Raw genomic sequence first — 19,522 nt, forward strand, 5'->3', positions numbered from 1 at the left:
TTTATTACATTTAAAGTAACCCTTTGTTTATGTTTGAAAGTTTTCCAAAATTCCAACTGGCCTTTGCAACATGGTATACCTTAGTTTTTGTCTTTATATTCTCCTTGCTTAGCCATGGATGTTTTCTTTTAACCCTTTTACCGTCTTTCTTCCTCTCTGAAATATATTTTAGTTGTAAGGAATTGAGTATCTCCTTAAACAACTGCCACTGCCCATCGGTATTTGCTCATCACTGTCCTATCTTTTAGCCTTTCTGCCCACTCTACTTGGGCTAAATCTGTCCTCATGCCTACGTAATTACCTTTGTTTAATTCTAGAATGCTATTGTGGGACTCCACTTTCTCACCCCCAAACTAAACTTTGAATTCCATCATAATAGGATCACTATTTCTTACTTGTATTTCTACTATTTCTTAGCTATGAGGTTATTAACTAATTCCTCCTCATTACACAATATCATATCCAGAGTAGCCTGCTCCGTGGTTGGTTCCACAACATATTGTTCCAACAAACAATCTTTAATACATCCACTGAAATCTCCCTCGAGGCTACCTACCCATTTCCAATTTGATTATTCCAGTCTATGCGCATATTACAATCACCCACAATTATTGACGAACCTTTCTGACAAGCCCTCAGTATTTCCTGGTTTATACTGTACCCCACTGCAGAACTACTATTGGGGACCTATCGATAACTCCTACCATGGATGTCCTCCCTTTGCTATTTCTTATTTCTAACCAGACTGATTCCACATCTTGATCTCCAGTGCTTATATCATTTCTCATTACAGAACTGATCCCATTCTTCACCAACAAAGCTACACCACTTCATTTTTCTTTCAATCTACCTTCCCGAAATACTGAGTACCCTTGGATATTCAATTCCCATACCTGGTCTGCTTGCAACCATGTCTCAGTAATCGCCACCAAAACATACTCAATTGTCTCTATTTGCATCATTAACACATTTACTTCTCCAGGGTTTTGAGGTGCCTGTTGTACATAATCCACCTCTCTGAGCCATATGGAAGGGTGGGTATCACTGTGCTGTGTAGACTAAGGTCCAAGTTCCTGGTCTTCAAACACTACCATAAGACCATAAGACATAGGAGCGGAAGTAAGGCCATTCGGCCCATCGAGTCCACTCCACCATTCAATCATGGTTGATTTCAACTCCATTTACCCACTCTCTCCCCATAGCCTTTAATTCCTCGAGAAATCAAGAATTTATCAATTTCTGTCTTAAAGACACTCAACGTCCCGGCCTCCACCGCCCTCTGTGGCAATGAATTCCACAGACCTACCACTCTCTGGCTGAAGAAATTTCTCATCTCTGTTCTAAAGTGACTTCCTTTTATTCTAAGGCTGTGCCCCCGCGTCCTAGTCTCCCCTGCTAATGGAAACAACTTCCCTACGTCCATCCTATCCAAGCCATTCATTATCTTGTAAGTTTCTATTAGATCTCCCCTCAACCTCCTAAACTCCAATGAATATAATCCCACGATCTTCAGACGTTCATCGTATGTTAGGCCTACCATTCCTGGGATCATCCGTGTGAATCTCCGCTGGACCCGCTCCAGTGCCAGTATGTCCTTCCTGAGGTGTGGGGCCCAAAATTGCTCACAGTATTCTAAATGGGGCCTAACTAGTGCTTTATAAAGCCTCAGAAGTACATCCCTGCTTTTATATTCCAAGCCTCTTGAGATAAATGACAACATTACATTTGCTTTCTTAATTACGGACTCAACCTGCAAGTTTACCTTTAGAGAATCCTGGACAAGGACTCCCAAGTCCCTTTGCACTTTAGCATTATGAATTTTGTCACCGTTTAGAAAATAGTCCATGCCTCTATTCTTTTTTCCAAAGTGCAAGACCTCGCACTTGCCCACGTTGAACTTCATCAGCCACTTCTTGGACCACTCTCCTAAACTGTCTAAATCTTTCTGCAGCCTCCCCACCTCCTCAATACTACCTGCCCCTCCACCTATCTTTGTATCATCGGCAAACTTGGCCAGAATGCCCCCAGTCCCGTCATCTAGATCGTTAATATATAAAGAGAACAGCTGTGGCCCCAACACTGAACCCTGCGGGACACCACTTGTCACCGGTTGCCATTCCGAAAAAGAACCTTTTATCCCAACTCTCTGCCTTCTGTCTGACAGCCAATCGTTAATCCATGTTAGTACTTTGCCTCGAATACCATGGGCCCTTATTTTACTCAGCAGTCTCCCGTGAGGCACCTTGTCAAAGGCCTTTTGGAAGTCAAGATAGATAACATCCATTGGCTCTCCTTGGTCTAACCTATTTGTTATCTCTTCAAAGAACTCTAACAGGTTTGTCAGGCACGACCTCCCGTTACTAAATCCATACTACTACAGAGCAGTAGTTTAGCTCTACTCCAGCAGGGAGCTCGTTGAGGGTAAGATGGAACATTGCAGCAAGAAGATCAAGAAGAGCATTGGTGTGATGACACAGCATTGTTTGAGTCTGAATGTAAATTGTGTATGGTGGACCCGTTGGTTAGGATCACGGCTTGCATGTCATCATGGAGCAGGCAGAGGATGGTGGCAAACCTCTAGGGGCAGCTTGGCTCTCTTCTAGGCAATTTCTCAGGAGCACAGTACTGTCGGTGTTGGATTTCCGTACCCCCTCTTTGCCAATTACACCTCCCCAGGGGTCTGTGTCTTTTCCAATTCTTGGATTGCAGATGCCTAGGAGCATCAGCTTGTTGCCCATTGGGACTCAGGCCAAGGATTGTTTGAGGCTGGAGTAAAATTCCTCTTTGGACTTGTCTGTAGCTTCCAGAGGATACATGTGTCAAATCTGCAAATCTGCACTCCTCTGCAACCACCCTGTATCTATGGATTGAAAGATTAAGGCTAGTACTACTCTTACACCCACAGTATCCTAGCATCTCATCTTGTCCTGGTGATTTATCAAAGTAGAGCCAGCTATTCTAATTTCCCTTCTGTCAATTTTTAGTCCATCTAATGCCTTCACCCAGCTCCTCTTTTGCTATGAATTTGGCATCACCATCCTTCGTTAAAAAAGGATGCAAAGTATTTATTTAGTACCTTAGCCATTCCTCCTGCCTCCATGCGCAAATCGCCTTTAAATATAATATAATTGCTTATTGTCACAAGTAGGCTTCAATGAAGTTACTGTGAAAAGCCCGTAGTCTCCACATTCCGGCGCCTGTTCGGGGAGGCCGGTACGGGAATTGAACCCACGCTGCTGGCCTGGTTCTGCATTACAAGCCAGCTGTTTAGACCACTGTGCGAAACCAGCCCCAGTCCCTAATCGGCCATACTACTCCTTTTATTGCCCTTCTCCTATTTATGTACCTATGGAAGACTTGAATTATTTTCTATGCTGGCTTCCAATCCCTTCTTGTATTCTCTCATTGTTGCTTTTATTTATTTTTTTAAATCACTCCCCCTTTGAAGTTTCTATATTTAGTCTGGGCCTCACTTGTATTATCATCTTACCATCTGTCAGACACACCCCTATTCTGCTTCACTTTACCCCCATCATTCTGGGACCTATGGCTTTGTTTGTCCCACCGTTTCCTCTTCTGGAAATGTATTTCAGCAATACCAGAACAATCTCCTTTGTAAAGGCAGTCCATTTTTTTGTTGTAGTTTTGCCTCCCAATCTGCAATTCCAATTGAGCAGGGCCAGGTCTGGTCTTACTTAATTGAAATTGATCCTCCCCCAATTTATTATTTTCACTCTGAATTGCTTCATGTACTTATCCACAACTATCCTAAATGTTATATTACTGTGTCTCCTACATGTTCCCCTATTGATCCACCAGTTCAATTCATTCACCAGAACCTGATCCTTCTCTCACCTTGGGCCAGAAGCAATATGATTTAAAAAAGGTTCTCCTGAACACACTTCAGAAATGTTTCCTCTTTTTACCTATACACTATTTATTTTCCATTCTGCATTAGGATAATTGAAGTCCACCATTATAACTACCCTCTATCTAGTTTTTGTGCCTTTAATTTCCTTGTAACTTTGTTCCTCAATATCTTTCCTGCTCGTGGATAATCTGCAGATAAACCCAGTAGCATAATGAGGCACTACAAATGTCGTTTCTACTTTGATCTTAACCGAGTGGATTCTTTTCTTGACAACTTTAGGAATTCTCTCCCTCCCTCTCCATCACTGTAATCCTTATCAATATTGACACCCCTCTTTTTATTATTTATTCATTCACAGGATGTGGCTGTTGCTGGTTAGCCCACCAATCATTGCCCATCCCTAATTGCCCTTGAGAATGTGTGAACCACTGCAGTCCATATGGGATATGTACACCCAGTGGTGTTAGGAACGGAATTCCAGGATTCTGTCTCAGAAAGAGTGAAGCATTGGGTATTGATTCCAAGTCAGGATGGTGTATGCTTGGAGAGGAATGTGCAAGTGATGGTCTTGCCATACATCTACTACCCTTGTTTTTCTAGGTGGTGGTCAAGGTGCTGCTTTGGTGAGCTGCTGCAGTGCATCTTGTAGATGGTACACATTGCTGCCACTGTACATCGGTAATTAAGCAAGTGAATGTTTAACGTGGTGGACTGGGTGCAAATTAAGTGGGTAAATGGCGTCGAGCTTAGAGTTGTTAGAGCTGCACACAACCAGGGCAAGTGGAGAGCATTCCATGAAGTCCTGACTTGTGCCTTGCAGATGGTGGATAGACTTTGGGGAGTCTAGTAGTGAATTACCCAGCACAGAATTCTCAGGCTCTGACCTGCTGTTGTAACCATATATAGCTGGTCTAGTTCAAAGGAAGATGATTAGATACTCTCTTGTTGAAGATGGTCATTGTCTGGTTCTTTATGGTGTGAATGTTATTGCCACTTGATCAGACCAAGCCTGAGTATTGTCCATATCGTGTTGCATCCAAGAACATGGACTGCTTCACTATCTGAGAAGTCGTGCTTAGCTAATTGGATTGAGATTTTTGATGAGGTGCCACATTTTGCAATCATTCACTTCTGACCTTATGATGGAAGATCATTCATTAGGCAGGTGAAGCTGGTTGGGCCAAGGATGGAACTCCTGCAATTATGTCCTGGGCCCGAGATGATTCCTCCAACAACCACAACAATCTTTCTTTGTGCAAAGTATGACTCCAACCAGTGACAGGTTTCCCATTGATTTTGTTGAACACTTGCTCAAACACTGCCTTGATTCCAAGGACAGTTGCTCTCACGTCACCTTTCTTTCCTTCCCCATCTTTCCTGAAGGTCTTACATCAAGAATTTTCCGTATCCAGTCCTTTTATTTTTTGATCCTGGGCTCGGTTATCACAACAATGAAAACAAAAATACTGGACAATCTCAACAGGTCTGACAGCATCTGCGGAGTGAGAACAGAGCTAACGTGGAGTATGGATGGCTCTTTGTCAAAGCTGTTGTCACTAGTCTGCAGCTCACCAACCTTATTTCCCACACCCCTTGCATTCAAACCTAATTTAGACCTTATTGCATTTATTCCTTAACAAAATTTATTATATTTTAATCTAATAAATAATAAAGTATGTAGACCAAAGAAATGCCTACCCAGTCAAGCTTCTTGCAGACATAGCAATGATATTCAGGAAGAAAAATGTGCAGCCAGTCACAGCATAGTGAGGTTAGTCTTGTATAGTTTTCCATTCATAATGCAGGCACTCAAATGTGACTTCATGTCTGTTCAAAGTCCAATCAGTAGCTACCACCTCTTATTAATAATAATAATAATTGCTTATTGTCACAAGTAGGCTACAATGAAGTTACTTGAAAAGCTCCTAGTCACCACATACCGGCACCTGTTCGGGGAGGCAGGTACGGGCCTCTTAATGTTTGGTAGTTGTACCCTTAGTAGTTAACATAGCTTTGGTCTCATTACCCACTTTGTTAAAACAGCCTTAATGAGGCTTCTTTTATACCAAATATTTCTCTAAACAGCTATTAACTTCAAAGATTTTCTCAGTCTATCCAAGACCCAATATTGTGGACAATTACATACAAGCCTGTCATGCTTTCATCTGGAGATCTGATGATTATTTTTTCCCGCAGCATCTTGCTCCTTTCTCTGGGAGGTTCATCTTTCACTTCCCTCAAACTCATAAAATAGACTATATGAAACAGTTTTTGTCTGATAAGCAATTCTCATCACCAGCCCTCAAACTCTCCAACTCTTGTAGCAGTCTTGCTTGTGTCATGTTTTGATACGTTCGCTGAAGTCATGCTTTGTGTTATGAATAGATGTTCAGGTGCTTAATTATGTATAATATTCTAAGTAGGTGAAAACTTCTTAAGATGTTGAAGCCCTAAAAGCATAGCACTGAATAATCAAGATACTGATCCCTAAACCCACAGGACTGATATAAAAGGAAAGTAGGAAAGTCTGTCAACTTTAAAAGGATGTGACAGAGCAGATTTACAAAATGACACTACATGGTACAGAAAACTGACAGTAGGGCATAGGGCTACAACCAAACTAGCAAAATTATCAATACAGGAAGCTTTTCCTACTCCTGCTCCTAGTTCTCCTACTCCTGCTCCTAGTTCTTATGTTCTTATTGTTTTTAAGGTAAAGATAGATAGTTTTTTGAAGAATAAAGGGATTAAGGGTTATGGTGTTCGGGCCGGAAAGTGGAGCTGAGTCCACAAAAGATCAGCCATGATCTAATTGAATGGCGGAGCAGGCTCGAGGGGCCAGATGGCCTACTCCTGCTCCTAGTTCTTATGTTCTTTTTCACACAGTCAATAGGTGTGCTTTTGAATAGTGTAATGGATGACAATGTTAGAAATGCAAGTCCCTTTAAGAGTAAACTAAGTAATACTTCAGAGTGAATTGAGAGCATCTTCTGCTCATTGAAGTCTGTACTTAAGAACTGGGCTTTTCCCCAGCCTCTGGACAGGGAGATGATCCAGAAAGAAAGAACGGAAACTAGTATGTGTACTGAACTATAGTATCACAATAATAAAAAGTTGTGAATCATCAGAACAACCTTCTGCCTAATTCGGTAAACACATCTTCACCGATAAAACAGTAGACACAAACCCTAAAATAATTTTAACAGTTAAGGTAATGTTCTTTTTATTTTTATTCTTTCATGGGATGTGGGCGTTGCTGGAAAGGCCAACATTGCCCAGCCTTAAATGTCCTCCAGAAGGTGGGGCTGAGTCCACCTTCTTGAACCGCTGCGAACCGTTGCAATCGATGGGGTGAAAGTGCACCCAGAGTGTTGTTCGGAAGGGAATTTCAGGATTTTGATCCGGCCACGTTGAAGAAATGACAATGTTGTTCCATATCAAACTGGTATATGGCTTGGAGTTGAACATGCAGGTGTTGGTGTTCTTCTGCATCTACCGTCCTTGTTCATTTAGGTGGCAAATATTGCAAGTTTGGAAGATACTTTTGTAAGAAGCTTGGCAAGTTTCTACAGTGAGATACTTTTGTCAGAAGCTTGGTAAATTGCTGCAGTGTGGTGCTTTTGGAAGAAGCTTGGTAAATTGCTGCAGTGTGGTGCTTTTGGAAGGAACTTGGCCAATTACTGCAGTGTGAAAAAGGTTAAAATATCAGAAGCATATATGGTGTCATAGAGGTCTACAACAGAAAAGGCCCTTTGGCCCATTGCGCCTGCCCCGGTCAAAAACAACCTCCTCAGTATTCTAATCCAATTTTCCAGCATTTGATCCCGCAATGTGGGCATGTGAATTTTTTTCAGAATGTATGCGATTACATTTCAAAGTCAAAACATACCAAGGTGGCATGATGGTGCAGTGGTTAGCACTGTTGCCTCATGGCACTGAGGAGCCGGGTTCGATACCAACCCTAGGTCACTGTCCATGTGGAGTTTGCACATTCTCCCAGTGTCTGCGTGGGTCTCACCCCCACAACGCAAAGATGTCGAGGGCAGGTGGATTGGCCATACTGCCCTTTAATTGGGAAAAAAAAATCAAAACATTCCAGAAATCATGAATCACACTTCTGAACATGATATAAATTGTGAAGATGCCAACAGTTCTGATCAAGATTGATGAGATATGTATGTGCAAGGAAGGGCAACACAGTGGCACAGTGATTAGCATTGTTGCCCACGCGCTCAGGACCCGGGTTCGAATCCCTGCCCTGGGTCACTGTCCGTGTGGAGTTTGCACATGCTCCCCGTGTTTGCAGGGGTTTCACCCCCATAACCCAAAAATGTGCCGGATAGGTGGATTGACCACAGTAACTTGCCCCTTAATTGGAAAAACTAATTGGGTACTCTAAATTTATAAATAAAATGTAAAAAAATGTATGTGCAAGGAAACAACAGCATAAGAACATAAGAACTAGGAGCAGAAGTAGACCATCCGGCCCTTCGACCCTGCTCCGCCATTCTATAAGATCATGGCTGATCTTTTCGTGGTCTCAGAACCACTTACCCGCATTCTCGCCATATCCCGTAATTCCTTTATTTTTCAAAAAAACATCTACCCTATCTTTAAATATATTCAATGAAGTAGCGTCTACTACTCCTTTCGGTAGGGAATTCTATACTTTAACCACCCTCTGAGTGAAGAAGTTCCTCCTTGATTCAGTCCTAAATCTGCTCCCCTAATCTTGAGGCTATGCCCTCTTGTCCTATTTTCACCTACCAGTGGAAACATCCTTTCTACTTCTATCTAATCCATTCCCTTCAAAATTTTATATGTTTCTATTAGATCCCCCCTCAACCTTCTGAATTCCAGTGAATATAATCCCAATCTACTCAGCCTCTCCTCATACGATAACCCCCTCAACTCCGGAATCAGCCAAGGTGAACCTCCTCTGCACCCCCTCTAGTGCCAGCACATCCTTTCTCAAGTGTGGAGACCAAAACTGCACACAGTACTCCAGGTGTGGCCTCACCAGCACCTTGTACAACTGCAACATTACCTCTCTACTTTTAAACTCAATCCCCTTCGCAATGAAGGACAAAATTCCATTTGCCTTCCTAATTAGTTGTTGCACCTGCAGACCAACCTTCTGTGACTCATGCACAAGTACACCCAGGTCCCTCTGTGTAGCAGCATGCTGCAGCTTTTTACCATTTAAGTAATAATCCGTTCTATTGTTACTCCTACCAAAATGCATGACTTCACACTTATTGACATTATACTCCATCTGCCAGACCTTTGCCCACTCACTCAATGTGTCAATGTTCCTCTGTAAGGTTTTACAGTCCTCAGTACACTTTGCTCTGCCACACACCTTCGTGTCATCTGCAAACTTGGATACCTTACACGTAGTTCCCAACTCCAAATCGTCTATATCAATTGTAAATAATTGTGGTCCCAACACCGATACCTGAGGCACACCACTCGTCACTGATTGCCAGCCAGAATAGCACTCATTTATTTCCACTCTTTGTTTCCTGTTAGACGACCAATCCTCTATCCATGCTAGTAATCTACCCTTAACACCATGCATCCTTATCTTATGCAGCAGCCTCTTGTGCGGTACCTTGTCAAAGGCCTTTTGGAAATCTAGGTACACCACATCCACTGGGTCCCCTTTGTCTACCTTCCTCGAAATGTCTTCATAGAATTCCAAGAGATTCGTCAAGCATGACCTGCCCTTCATGAATCCATGCTGCGTCTGTTCAATGGGACAATTTCTAACGAGGTGCCCTCCTATCTCTTTCTTGATAATAGACTCAAGCATCTTCCCCACGACAGAGGTTAAGCTAACCGGTCTATAATTCCCCATCTTTTGCCTACTTCCCTTTTAAAACAATGGCGTCACATTTGCTGTTTTCCAATCCTCTGGGACTGCCCCAGTGTTCAGCGAATTTTGGAAAATTACCGCCAGTGCATCTGCTATTACTCCAGCCATCTCTTTTAGTACCCTGGGATGCATTCCATCAGGGCCAATGAGACTTATCTATCCTGAGCTCCATTAGCTTGCCCAACACTTTGCTCTTTCGTGATAGTAATGGTTTCCAGGTCCTCACCTACCTTCTTCTCTCGATCAATTGCTGGCATGTTATTAGTGTCCTCCACTGTGAAGACCGATACAAAATATTTGTTCAATGCCTCCGCCATTTCATCATATCCCATAACTAAATTACCACTCTCATCCTCTAACGGACCAATGTTTACTTTAGCCACTCTTTTCAGTTTTATATAATTATAAAAGCTTTTGCTATCTGTCCTTATATTCTGTGCCAATTTTTTTTCGTGTTCTATCTTACTTTTCTTTATGGCTCTTTTCGTGGCTTTCTGCTGACCTTTAAAGTTTTCCCAATCTTCTAGTTTCCCGCTGATCTTGGCCACTTTGTAAGCCTTCTCTTTCAATTTGACAGCCTCATGTATCTCCTTAGACACCCATGGTAGATTACTTCTTTTCTTACAATTCTTCCTTCTCACTGGAATATACTTTTGTTGAGCACTATGAAAGATTTCTTTGAAAGTACTCCACTGCTCCTCAACTGTCCTATCATAAAATATTCGTTTCCAGTCTACTTTAGCGAGGTCCTTCCTCATTCTATCGTAGTCCCCTTTGCTCAAGCATAGGACCCTGGTATTGGATTCTATCATCACACTCTCCATTTGTATACTAAATTCAACCATGCTGTGATCACTCCTCCCAAGAGGATCCCTAACGATGAGGTCATTAATTATTCCTGCCTCATTGCACAGGACCAGATCTAGGATAGCTTGCTCTCTCGTCGGTTCCATTACATATTGTTCCAAACTATCCCGGATACATTCAACAAACTCCTCTTCAAGGCTACCCTGACCGAGCTGATTTGACCAATCTATCCCATGGACAAGTTGACTCCAGATGAGGAGCACCAAGAGTTCATGCATACATCCGATCATCAAACAGGAACTAATATCACAAAGCCTGACAAGACATCAGATAATCCTAAGGACACGGATGGTAAACAAGTCAAAATTGAATCAACCAACCAGATGCTGGCGTGAACATCAGAATGAAAAGAACAAAAGCATTTACACTTCAAGAAGGTCGAAGCATATGCATCCTTAATTACTCAGCACTTACCAACTACTGGAAAGAAGGTGCAGGAAATAAAGCAAGTCCAGAAATGAGATGAAGAATGTCTTCAAATCAGGGAATGTGGAAGGAAGGCAGACTATATCCCCAGTAATCCAATACTACGCTAGTACTTGAAAGAAAGTGCAAGTCCCTCAGACACATTGATGATTTACAAGTCTTCAACAAGAGTAAATCATACAGACAGCACTTTGGTTTGAAATTCCTCAAAGACTTCACCAAGGTCACCTAGGAATAGCAAACTGTCGTGGACAACAATCAGTCTAGTGGCCAGGCATTACTCGCTCTACAGAAGAAATTATTTCTGTCTTATTTGTGCCGTTAACATTCATGAACAGAAAGAATCTTTAATACCTTCCATCTTTCCATCAAGGCTTTGGGAGTGCCTGGGAATGAACTTATTTGAATTGAAGAGGAAAAATCTTATCATCATGATACTCAGTGGATTGAAGTAAACAGATTACGTTTTTGCTGTGATACTATCATTCAATCCCTCAAGATAATTCATTCAATGCATGGCATTCCAAATATTGTAATAGCTGACAATGAGCAGCAACTTGCAAATGAGCTATTGCAAAATTTTGCAAATGAATATGGCTTTGTTCATGCAATTCGCTCACCTCACTATCAAGTGAATGGAGAATCTGAGGTACGAACCACAAAGGATTTATTAAAGAAAAACAAATACCTTACTTTAGTTCTTGATCCTCACCATTACAGACCATGGTATCATAAGGAGAAACTGGTGCCTTCATACTTGGGGGGGGGGGGGGGGGGGGGGAAGAGACGACAATTGAAACTTGGACTTACTACTCAGATCCTGAAGAAGGTTTGCTAAAAAACTACAGCCACCTACAAGAAGATCACTCGTGTTGATAGAAGGGAGTGTACTGAATATCCTCGACTTCAAAAGATCAGGACCAAATCAGAGAGTTGGTCAAGATGCCTCAGAGGCTAACCCTGTGAAGTCTGAGACCTTGTTGGGGGGAAGAGGGAATTCAATGGATAAAGGTTCGCAGAAATAAATAGATGAGCTGATAACATTAGTAGCATACATTATGCTGTTTTAATAATGAAATCAGAGAGATCTGGAAGAGAAGCTCTAATCTCACATGGAGGTCCAAATGTGATCCAAGTACCTGCTGTAAATGAACAGTTATGGTTTGAGAGATCACAGACTCGAGCAGCATACTTTTGGAGACTAGTCAATCCCCCTAATACTGTGTAACCCCTCCCACACAACAAAAGGGAGTGAATGTTAAGTTGGTGGATGGTACAAGTCAAGTGTGTTGTGTTCCCTATTTATTTATATGACTTTTCTGTGGTTCCCTTTAGTGGTAAGAAGCATTAGCATTAACTTGTTAACTCTTTAAATCCCAGTCAATATACATCATTATATCTCACATACATATCATTACATCCCGCTTTTTTCCCCAAAGAGGTTTAGAGATTTCTACAAACGTGTATAGGAAGAAGCATTGTATGTTCTTTACCTGAAATGGAGTACGGATATTGTACAGTAAATAACAATTTTTTAACTTTTTACAGTCCACAAATTGAGTTTGTACTCAGTCTTTACGGTGGTAGTGTTTTACAGTACCAAGTCATTAGTCCAAGTCATCAAATGTTCGAATGGTTGAACCGCGTTCGTTATCTGACATGGTTTCTTTCTGTGCTTGTGATGTTGCTTTCGTGTTTCCTTTGCCTTCAAAACCTGTTTGGTATCTAGATTTTTTAGCAAGAACCACCACTTCCAGACCATTGGAATGCTGTTGTTTCTTTCCAAACAACAAGCCAAGACGGAACTTTCCACTCCTGTTCTTCCTTACATTGGTTCCATTATGCGTGAGTTTTGTATTGCCTACACACGCATCTGTCCGCGTTACCTCGACCGTTAGCTGTGTTTCATATACTTTCCTGCAGTCCTTTGCTGTTGCCATCTGGATTGCTTTCCATGGTTTGTCCAATGTGACTGGAAGTTTCAACACTTTGTTGTCATTCAAGTGCCATGTGTTATTGAATTGTCCTTTGGTATCACAGCCGTACCTCTGAGTATATACTGTACATAACATAAGAACATAAGAACTAGGAGCAGGAGTAGGCCATCTGGCCCCTCGAGCCTGCTCCGCCATTCAATTAGATCATGGCTGATCTTTTGTGGACTCAGCTCCACTTTCCGGCCCGAACACCATAACCCTTAATCCCTTTATTCTTCAAAAAACTATCTATCTTTACCTTAAAAACATGTAATGAAGGAGCCTCAACTGCTTCACTGGGCAAGGAATTCCATAGATTCACAACCCTTTGGGTGAAGAAGTTCCTCCTAAACTCAGTCCTAAATCTACTTCCCCTTATTTTGAGGCTATGCCCCCTAGTTCTGCTGTCACCCGCCAGTGGAAACAACCTGCCCGCATCTATCCTATCTATTCCCTTCATAATTTTAAATGTTTCTATAAGATCCCCCCTCATCCTTCTAAATTCCAACGAGTACAGTCCCAGTCTACTCAACCTCTCCTCATAATCCAACCCCTTCAGCTCTGGGATTAACCTAGTGAATCTCCTCTGCACACCCTCCAGCGCCAGTACATCCTTTCTCAAGTAAGGAGACCAAAACTGAACACAATACTCCAGGTGTGGCCGCACTAACACCTTATACAATTGCAACATAACCTCCCTAGTCTTAAACTCCATCCCTCTAGCAATGAAGGACAAAATTCCATTTGCCTTCTTAATCACCTGTTGCACTTGTAAACCAACCTTCTGTGACTCATGCACTAGCACACCCAAGTCTCTCTGAACAGCGGCATGCTTTAATATTTTATCGTTTAAATAATAATCCCGTTTGCTGTTATTCCTACCAAAATGGATAACCTCACATTTGTCAACATTGTATTCCATCTGCCAGACCCGAGCCCATTCACTTAACCTATCCAAATCCCTCTGCAGACTTCCAGTATCCTCTGCACTTTTCGCTTTACTACTCATCTTAGTGTCATCTGCAAACTTGGACACATTGCCCTTGGTCCCCAACTCCAAATCATCAATGTAAATTGTGAACAATTGTGGGCCCAACACGGATCCCTGAGGGACACCACTAGCTACTGATTGCCAACCAGAGAAACACCCATTTATCCCAACTCTTTGCTTTCTATTAATTAACCAATCCTCTATCCATGCTACTACTTTACCCTTAATGCCATGCATCTTTATCTTATGCAGCAACCTTTTGTGTGGCACCTTGTCAAAGGCTTTCTGGAAATCCAGATATACCACATCCATCGGCTCCCCGTTATCTACTGCACTGGTAATGTCCTCAAAAAATTCCACTAAATTAGTTAGGCATGACCTGCCTTTAACGAACCCATGCTGCGTCTGCCCAATGGGACAATTTCTATCCAGATGCCTCGCAATTTCTTCCTTGATGATAGATTCCAGCATCTTCCCTATTACCGAAGTTAAACTCACTGGCCTATAATTTCCTGCTTTCTGCCTACCTCCTTTTTTAAACAGTGGCGTCACATTTGCTAATTTCCAATCCACCGGGACCACCCCAGAGTCTAGTGAATTTTGGTAAATTATCACTAGTGCATCTGCAATTTCCCTAGCCATCTCTTTTAGCACTCTGGGATGCATTCCATCAGGACCAGGAGACTTGTCTACCTTTAGCCCCATTAGCTTGCCCATCACTCCCTCCTTAGTGATAACAATCCTCTCAAGGTCCTCACCTGTCATAGCCTCATTTCTATCAGTCGCTGGCATGTTATTTGTGTCTTCCACTGTGAAGACCGACCCAAAAAACCTGTTCAGTTCCTCAGCCATTTCCTCATTTCCCATTATTAAAACTCCCTTCTCATCCTCTAAAGGACCAATATTTACCTTAGCCACTCTTTTTTGTCTTATATACTTATAAAAACTTTTACTGTCTGTTTTTATATTCTGAGCAAGTTTACTCTCATACTCTATCTTACTCTTCTTTATAGCTTTTTTAGTAGCTTTCTGTTGCCCCCTAAAGATTTCCCAGTCCTCTAATCTCCCAGCAATCTTTGCCACTTTATATGCTTTTTCCTTCAATTTGATACTCTCCCTTATTTCCTTAGACATCCACGGTCGATTTTCCCTCTTTCTTCCGTCCTTCCTTTTTGTTGGTATAAACCTTTGCTGAGCACTGTGAAAAATCGCTTGGAAGGTTCTCCACTGTTCCTCAACTGTTCCACCATAAAGTCTTAGCTCCCAGTCTACCTTAGCTAGTTCTTCTCTCATCCCCTTGTAATCTCCTTTGTTTAAACACAAAACACTAGTATTTGATTTTACTTTCTCACCCTCCATCTGTATTTTAAATTCCACCATATTGTGATCGCTCCTTCCGAGAGGATCCCTAACTATGAGATCATGAATCAATCCTGTCTCATTACACAGGACAAGATCTAGGACCGCTTGTTCCCTCGTAGGTTCCATTACATACTGTTCTAGGAAACTATCGCGGATACATTCTATAAACTCCTCCTCACGGTTGCCTTGACCAACCTGGTTATACCAATCGACATGTAGATTAAAATCCCCCATGATAACTGCTATATCATTTCTACATGCATCAGTTATTTCTTTGTTTATTGCCTGCCCCACCATCTCGTTACTATTTGGTGGCCGATAGACTACTCCTATCAGTGACTTTTTCGCCTTACTATTCCTGATTTCCACCCAAATGGATTCAACCTTATCCTCCATAGCACCGATGTCATCCCTTACTATTGCCCGGATGTCATCCTTAAATAACAGAGCAACACCACCTCCCTTACCATCCACTCTGTCCTTCCGAATAGTTTGATACCCTCAGATATTTAACTCCCAGTCGTGACCATCCTTTAACCATGTTTCAGTAATGGCCACTAAATCATAGTCATTTACGATGATTTGTGCCACCAACTCATTTACTTTATTCCGAATACTACGAGCATTCAGGTAAAGTACACTTATGTTGGTTTTTTACCTCTGTTTTGAATCTTAACATCTCCAGTTTTATTCCTTTTGTTATTACTGGGCCTATTCACTGTGCTCCCCTCAGTCACTGTACCTTGTACTGTCGCCCTTATGGATTTCTGACTATGTCTTCTCTGCCTTGCACTTTACCCCTTACTTCCTTTTGTTTCTGTCCCTGTTTTACTACCTTCCAACTTCCAGCATTGGTTCCCATCCCCCTGCCACATTAGTTTAAACCCTCCCCAACAGCTCTAGAAAACACCCCCCCTAGGACATCGGTTCCAGTCCTGCCCAAGTGCAGACCGTCCGGTTTGTACTGGTCCCACCTCCCCCAGAACCGGTCCCAATGCCCCAGGAATTTGAATCCCTCCCTCTTGCACCATCTCTCGAGCCACGCATTCATCCTATCTATCCTGACATTCCTACTCTGACTAGCTCGTGGCACTGGTAGCAATCCTGAGATTACTACCTTTGAGGTCCTACTTTTTAGTTTAACTCCTAACTCCCTGAATTCCGCTTGTAGGACCTCATCCCGTTTTTTACCTTATTCGTTGGTGCCTATGTGCACCACGACAGCTGGCTGTTCACCCTCCCCCCCCAGAATGTCCTGCAGCCGCTCCGAGACATCCTTGACCCTTGCACCAGGGAGGCAACATACCATCCTGGAGTCTCGATTGCGTCCACAGAACCGCCTGTCTATTCCCCTTACGATCGAGTCCCCTATCACTGTAGCCCTGCCATTTTTCTTCCTGCCCTGCTGTGCAGCAGAGCCAGCCACGGTGCCATGAACCTGGCTGCTGCTGCCTTCCCCTGGTGCGCCATCGCCCTCAACAGTATCCAAAGCGGTATATCTGTTTTGCAGGGAGATGACCGCAGGGGACACCTGCACTGCCTTCCTACTCTTGCTCTTTCTTTTGGTCACCCATTTTCTATCTCCCTCAGTAACCTTCACCTGCGGTGTGACCAACTCGCTAAACGTGCTATCCACGACCTCCTCAGCATCGCGGATGCTCCAAAGTGAGTCCATCCGCAGCTCCAGAGCCGTCAAGCGGTCTAACAAGAGCTGCAACTGAACACACTTCTTGCACGTGAAGGAGCCAGGGACAGTGGACGTGTCCCTGAGCTCCCACATCGCACACGAGGAGCATGACACGGGTCTGGGATCTCCTGCCATGTCTTAAACCCTTGGTAAACTTAAACAACTAGAATTTCAAAATAAAAATAAATAAATTAGACAATGAAAAGAAAAAGAGAGACTACTTACCAGTCACTTACCAGGGTTAAAAAGCACCTCCTCACACTCTGCACTGAATTACCTCACTGCACCAAATTACCAAGTTTAAATCTCTCACTCTGTATGAGTCTCACTCCGGATGTGTCTCCTGGAAAAGTGCTCGCTTACTGTTTGCGCTCTCTGTCTGTCTTTTGTACAGACCTCAGCTAACCGATGACTCAAAAAAAACCTTAACTTCAAAGAGAATAATACAATGTGCCCCTAAACAGGCCTCAACAGGCCTCAGGTGATTGACAGATAACTGCCTCTCAGCAATTAGGGTGGGGGCAGCTTCAACCAATCAGACACTAAGCTCCACACTGCACTTTTAACTGAAAAACAGCAGAATTAGATTTTCCACTTACCTTTGCTGATTTACCTCACTGCACCAAATTACCAAGTTTAAATCTCTCACTCTGTATGAGTCTCACTCCGGATGTGTCTCCTGGAAAAGTGCTCGCTTACTGTGTGCGCTCTCTGTCTGTCTTTTATACAGACCTCAGCTAACCAATGACTCAAAAAAAAACCTTAACTTCAAAGAGAATAATACAATGTGCCCCTAAACAGGCCTCAACAGGCCTCAGGTGATTGACAGATAACTGCCTCTCAGCAGTTGTAGTCCCATAACTATTCTTGGTGCTCTCAGGATCAGTTCATTTTCACTTGATTCAGTTTTGACTTGTTTACCATCTGTGTCCTTAGGATTATCTGATGTCTCGTCAGGCTTTGTGATATTAGTTCCTGTTGGATGATCGGATATATGCATGAACTCTTGGTGCTCCTCATCTGGAGTCAACTTGTCCACGATGTCATTTTCTTGTAGGCTGTTCATAGTTGATGTGGCTCTCAATTGATCTGTTCACTGTTGCACTTTCATTGTTATGTTCTTGTTGGTTGTTCACACTGATGTGTGCTCAACTAGATAAACCTTCATAGTCTTCTTTCATTGCTCTTCCTGTGGAGTCTTTCATTGTGTAAATGGCTTGTTCATTTGTCAGATTACTGTCCTCATCGGTGATTGTGGTCTAATTTCTCATGGGCAGGTACAATGATCCTCTGTCTTGCACTATCTGGAACATGTCGTCGTTTAACAAGGTTCAGGACTACGCATGCAATTGCTCCCAACAGGGACTTGCGCTTTGTGCCCACAATGCCGAATTGAATGATGTGACTTTGATTGTGAACCCATGCTTCTAGGTTACATACCCCTAAAGTTTCAATCGCAATCCCCCTGTACTCGATCAGCCGGTTCTGTAGATCAAAAACGGTCGATGGAACTCTCAGGCAGTTCAGATCGGAGAGGCGAAGGAAATTGCCACTTGTCCCGGTGATTAATGTAGCACTCAGCATCACTGGAATTGTCTATTCATCTAGATTTGGAACAATTGTGATTGGGTTTGCTTTTTCAGCTCCTGAAATTTCCTGTGTACCTTTGTCTACACTTTCAATTATATCCATATAGAATATATCTTCCACATCTATTTCACCTTCTGTGATGTTCCACTCTTTATTATTAAATGTTAAAATTTTCTTCTTGCTATATGCTGCAAACGTCTTGCTCAATGGTGCTACAAAGCTATTCTTTCAAATTCAGGCAATATTCTGCCATACAAGGTAAATTCCCTCTCTTCGGTGCCTTTTGAACTTTTTTTTCGATTGCTGGGCCTTTTTTCTGTAAGTGGGTGTGGCCACGACATCTGCACGTCATCATGTTCGTGACATCATGCGCAAACATCCATTGCGCATGTGCAAATCAATCTCCGTCTGGAATGCGCAGAACAGTCATCTCCCGAATCACGTCTTTTTTCATTTTGTAAGAAGTCTTACAACACCAGGTTAAAGTCCAACAGGTTTGTTTCAACCACGAGCTTTCGGAGCGCAGCTCCTTCCTCAGGTGAATGGGGAGGTATTCATTTTGCGAATTGGTTTGGCAAATGCACAGAACGTTCAACGCCCAAATCTCGCTTTCTTTTCAGGTGCGCTTGCACAAACTGGTTTTCTTTTCCAGCTCACCATAGTTCTAGCTGCATCACAGCTTCAACGGAGGCAAACTTTTTTTTACTTTGCCGATTCAACATTTCAGCACTTGTATTTTTAGATTCTTTGCTTGCACGGGATATATTATTGGGATCTTCTAGCATTACTTTTTGTTGCTTTTGCAGTCGTTTACACAACTTTTCATTTCTTTTAAGCTCACAATAGATAATAAATTTTTTAATGACTACTTCAA

General features: G+C 42.5%; 1 protein-coding gene across 2 annotated transcripts in view; it reads right to left on the reverse strand.

Moving 5' to 3' along the window:
- LOC119973339 (proton myo-inositol cotransporter-like) overlaps window positions 1–19,522 on the reverse strand; it is a 266,486-nt gene that overhangs the window by 397 nt on the left and 246,567 nt on the right. The gene's annotated exons all lie outside the window — the stretch shown is intronic.

This window comes from Scyliorhinus canicula, chromosome 11 (assembly GCF_902713615.1).
Source record: "Scyliorhinus canicula chromosome 11, sScyCan1.1, whole genome shotgun sequence".
NCBI lineage: Eukaryota > Metazoa > Chordata > Chondrichthyes > Carcharhiniformes > Scyliorhinidae > Scyliorhinus > Scyliorhinus canicula.